This window comes from Asparagus officinalis, chromosome 3 (assembly GCF_001876935.1).
Source record: "Asparagus officinalis chromosome 3, Aspof.V1, whole genome shotgun sequence".
Taxonomy (NCBI): Eukaryota; Viridiplantae; Streptophyta; class Magnoliopsida; order Asparagales; family Asparagaceae; genus Asparagus; species Asparagus officinalis.
The window spans coordinates 23543503-23548979 of NC_033796.1; positions in this window are offsets into that span (position 1 = coordinate 23543503).

The following is a 5477-nucleotide window of genomic DNA, read 5'->3' on the forward strand; positions in this document are numbered from 1 at the left end:
GCTCGGAAGTGGTTGGTATCCTGATATTTTGTAACTAGTTACAATTATACATGGTATAGAGGTCTTCTCTGTATTTGGCGTTAACTGTCTTTGAACTCCTGGAATGCAGTGTTAAAAAATCTGCGTTGGATAACATTAGCTTTCTCAAAAAAAAATTTTAAGCTTAGTGTGTTATGCTGGTTATTTATGTTCTGCTGGTGGTTTCTAAATTCTTCAGCAGTGGTTCTTCTGGAAAGTAGGGTTTGTTCAAACTTCAAGCAGTTGGTATACAAAAGCTTGTTCTCATGTTTTTCTGTTTCTTTTTTCTTTTCAATTGCATTTGGCTTTACTTTTGTTGGACCGAATATAAAGCTGTAATTTACGGAAGGGCAGGAGTGCTGGCATCACTAGAAACACTTGAAAAGAGTATTTAGAAGAGTTTTGAGGGGAAGTCATCCGTATATTTTCTCACATCAGAGTTATCCTCGGTGTCTTTATACTGGATATAATGACTATATTCTAATGAAGTCATCTCAATTTTTTGTAATTTTGTTTCCTGGATGGATATTGTAATGGTGTTTCCTGGATGTGTCTTGTAGCGTCGTCATCTGAAGAAAAATGTCTTAAGGACCTAAAATATTAGATCAATGGATGAGACAAGTGATGTGTCTCCTCCCTATTGCATAATAAACTAGTATGACCAGCTCATTATGCAATAGTGAGGAGACACCTCACATGTCCCCTCCAATTGTCTCATATTTTGGGTCATTATATGAACACTNGAGGAGGTTCCTCTGTTCTCGGGTGCGGGTCCAAACGGGTCGCGGGGAGCATACCCAAGAAGGACCCGGTCTCGGTCGGAGAAGTTGGAGGACATTTTTGAGGTGGAGGTAGGGTTCGGCAGCGGGAGGGGAGAAAGGGGAGAGAATTTTAGAGCTAGAGTTTGGTGGGGTCGAGGGATTGGGATGATGAGTGGACGGGAGGAGATGAGAGAGACGAGAGGAGGAGCTCATAGTCGGAGTGTGAGAAATGATTCATTGAGTTTTTGATGGCGGGGAGAAGTTTGGATTCTAGTTTGGATTATCTATAGAGGATTGGTTCGGTAATCCGAAATTAGGCATTTTGGATCCAAATCCTTTAAAAATAGTAAAAAATTCAAAAACAAGCATAAAAACAAAGTGGGCAGTTTTGTCTTTAAGGTATCAATTAGATTATTCAACCTCAGTTTGAATTCACAACGCAAAAGAGGAGAAATCCTCCCTTCTCTTACTTACTATTTTGATAAGAAAAGAGCATGAAATTTTAATAAAGCAAAAACTAATTTTTTATAGAAAATTCGTGGAATTATTTTCCAAAGAAAAGCGTTTTTAAGGGAAGAGGGTTATTTGCACTTAAATACCCCAAACTTTTCATCATTTTAAACTTTGGTGCCCAAAGTTCATTTTTGCCCAAAAATATTCTAAAGTTCAACAAATTTTGCTTTGATACCCAGATTTAGTTTTGTGAGAAAAACCCATTAATTAAATAAAATATAGCTTTAATGCATCAGAGTTCACAAAATTTATCTTTGATATCCAAACTTTAATTTCTAGTTAAAGATTGTGATACTAAAATAAAAAAAAAATTCATGGCTTGGATATCAAAGGAAAAAGTTATTGAATGTTGGGGTTCTTTTTGGGCAAGAAAAAAATTTTACAGGTATCAAAATAATAAATGATTTAAGTTTGGGGTATTTATTGGGCAAGAGAGTACTAAAGTTACAAATTATGTAAACTATGGGGTGCTTAATTGTAAATAACCCCAAGAAAAAACCTCAATCTACTATTTCTTAACTAAAGGAGAACAATAACAAAGGTTTGATGAACAGTAAATCTTAGGTGGACCAATCAAAAGGAGCCATGTCATATCCTCAAACTACCTCTTTTATATATATTTTTTTAAACCACCTCCACCTCATAAACTGCCCCAAGTTCTCTCTCCTCCCCTCTCTCTCAAGATGAACGGAGGACCTTCTGGATTTCGTAAGCATTCTCCCAAAAATTTCACCTCCAGGAGAAAAAAGTTGCAATTTTTTTGGTTCCTTAAAAAAAAACCCAACCTCATGGGCGCTGACAACTCCGCCGACACCCTATCTAAAATATCAACTTTCACCGATCCCTCACCACCCCCGTCATGTTCGCCATCCACAGCCTCTCACCCCCGGCGACCCTGCCGCAGGCGGCAGCGACCCGAAACGCCCCTTGATCGTTTCTTCGAATCGCTTTCTTCACCCGCCTCTGTTGCAGTTAAAAAAGGTGATATTTTTTGTAGATCCAACCTCTTCCTTTAAAGAAAAGAATCAAACTTTAGATCAAATTAAACAAAAAAGAAACAAAAATTGACGGGAAGAGAGAAGAAAGATGAGATCTTGCATATGATGAATAGCCTTTTAGAACACTTTTTTGTGTTATATACCTTTTTGGTCACGATATCTAAAACCCCAAGCATATCCTTTTTTCTTCAATTTTTTACATAGCATTAACAGGAGAATTGAAATTCCATTATTTACATAGCATTAAAATTTTTAAGATACAGAGCTATCTCCAGAATCACAGCTAATTTCTTCAATTATAAGGGTTTAATCTTGCTTAATTACTTAAATGATTTTTATTTTTCAACCTTACTAACTTCTTTTTTGGGGGCAAAACGTCGACCTAGGTTGAAGTTCATCGTTCTCATAGGTTCTATTTTACAAAAGTCATTCTTCAACTACAAAAATGCAAGTACGACTTCGGCATGCCAGTATTCTTTCTATTTCATCATTTCTAACTTTTTTACAATTTTTCAGCAGAGCCACCAAGACGATTTGGAATATTCTTTCTATTTCATCATTTCTAACTTTTTTACAATTTTTCAGCAGAGCCACCAAGACGATTTGGAATTCCCAATTCTTCTATGTTTTATTTATAGGAGGCATTCATCACTTGCAAAACTCAAAACAAATTTTCAGGTAATTTTTTAATTATCGAGAATATTTTTTTCCTTTTCGATTTCAGATTTATTAGGTCAAGATTTGATTTTTTTAATGTTTTGGTTCAGAAAGAATTGGAGAAAAAAGTTGAGGAGCAGCAGGTTTCGGAGGCTGCTGAGTTGAAGATAAATTTCATGTTACAGTTGATTCTCTCTTGCCGCTTAGCAATGTTGGTCGAGTCTATTGAAAGAATTATCAGCGTCGGTTGAGGTCCTTTTGTTCCTTCAATTTGTGTTCTCTATTATGTATTTGAGAGTTTTTTTTGTTGGCTTTCCAAGAAAAGTGAAATGTCTTGATTTTTTGATATCCTCCTTATCTGGAGCAATTTTGGCAATCCTTCTATCTTGGTTGTCTAGGAAAGAACTGAATCCTGTTTCAGCCAACTGCTCACTTTTCTTTACACAAGTAGAATGAGAATAAACTATATCACTGCTAATTAGGCCATGCTATTTTGCACATTTCTACTTTTTCAAAGACAGTCCTAAACATATTTGATGGATCGAGCACCCTCATCTGATCTGCTACCAGAATTACTAACTCGACAGAATTCGGAAATCAGATTGAAATGGATCAGTTATATAAGAAGAAATTCCTATTTTATAAAAGAATTTTATGCATTAAGATATAATAATAATGAAAAGAAAGTGTTATATTAATTTTCTTTTCCTTTTCCTATTTATATATGATATTAAAATTAACAATTTTATCCTCTTAACTAAATTTACGTGGAGATTACACAAACTTGAGTCAAGCATGCAATTATTAACTCGACAGAATTTAGAACTCAGTTTGAAATGTATCAGTTATATAAGAAGAAATTCATATTTTATAAAATAATTTTATGCATTAAGATATCATTTTCCTATTTTTATATATATTATAATTCTAGGGTTGGGGTTGGGGTCTAATCTTCTATGTTCTTCATTTCACATTAACATTAGCTTAGAGAACTGAACGTACGATATATCTTTTGTAATCCGTTTTCCTTGGTATGTTCTGATGATCTTTGATTTGATGCGCTGCTATGTTAGGAGAATTGAAATATCTTTATTAGTCATGCTATTCTCTTACTTGCATCAAGAGGTTGAAGATAAATTACAAAATATCTTTTATAATATTTTTATTAGTCATGATATTGAATCAAACTTGATCGAATATCTGAACGAATAATAAAAAAAAGCAATTTGCACCCCTATACTTCATAATTCATATCTAAAACGGAATACTTTTATTTTGGTAACATGTTTATATATATAAATATATACTAGTTAGATTACACGTGCAATACACGTGGTCGGATATCATGGTTATTTAAATTGATAAAAATAGATTAAAAATAAAAGAGAAAATAAAATTTTTTGCGGCATTGATTATCAACATAATATTCTCTTTTTCAAATGAAATATTATCATCGCTACGTGATCTACTATTTGTGGGTTATAAACACATTGATTTAATATAATATCTTTGTTTATTAGTATCTTGAAGTCTTTAAAAGATGAGTGATCATTCAATTTACAAAGGAATTTTGCATATGAATTTACTTGTAATATGTGTTTGGGTCAAAAGTCGATGTTTTCATTGTTTTGAATCTATTACAACTTTAGTCGTTACAATAAACTCAAATAAACAAGAAAAGTAGACCTTTTTATAAGATCGACTTATACAATGAAAATGTAAAATAGTACAACTCTTGTCAAACAGCACAACGGACGTTTATCACCCGCTATTTTCGTGGGAACTTCGCTAGGCCGGGGACGTTAATATCTGTGGACCGTCGCGGATCAGATCCGGTTGACAGATTAAGTTGATCAAAGCTCTTACTTCACGAAGGAAGTAATCGCAGCAGTGGTAATCTCGACCAAGCGAGATCACGGCTCTTCTCGAGATTTAAAACCAAACTTTAATCCGGAGGAATAGGAGATGGGTCTCAGATCTCTCGAATTCCACTCTTTATGCACAGGAATTCGCCAAGATCTGCTAACCCTCGATGTAAATTCGTGGCTCCACTCTCCAATTCGGCAATGCTTCGTCCTCTTGATCTCCAGATGTGAAATGAGTCCCCAGGCCTGTATTTATAGGCTTTGGTTGGGGGATTTTCGTATAAGAATGTTGGATTCGGCCTTATCTTTAGTTAATAACCGTGTAATCACGTTTGGTGATGACATCAAGTCAGTTGGGAACCTTTGAAACAGATAAATCCCGTAAAAAACCAATTAAAACCTGTCGAAACTGCGCGAGCCACCATTTGGTGGCTCAGAACTGTGGCCCGGGCACCATTTGGTGGCCCGGGCACCATTTGGTGGCCCGGGCACCATGTCGGCCACCATTTAAGCGCGTGGGCCACTTAGAGCTGGCCAGTGAGCGCACAGGCCACTTGGAGCTGGCCAGTGAGCGCACAGGCCACTTGGAGCTGGCCGGTGAGCGCGTGAGCCACTTGGAGCTGCACGGACCACTTGGAGCTGACCGGTGAGCGCACATGCCACTT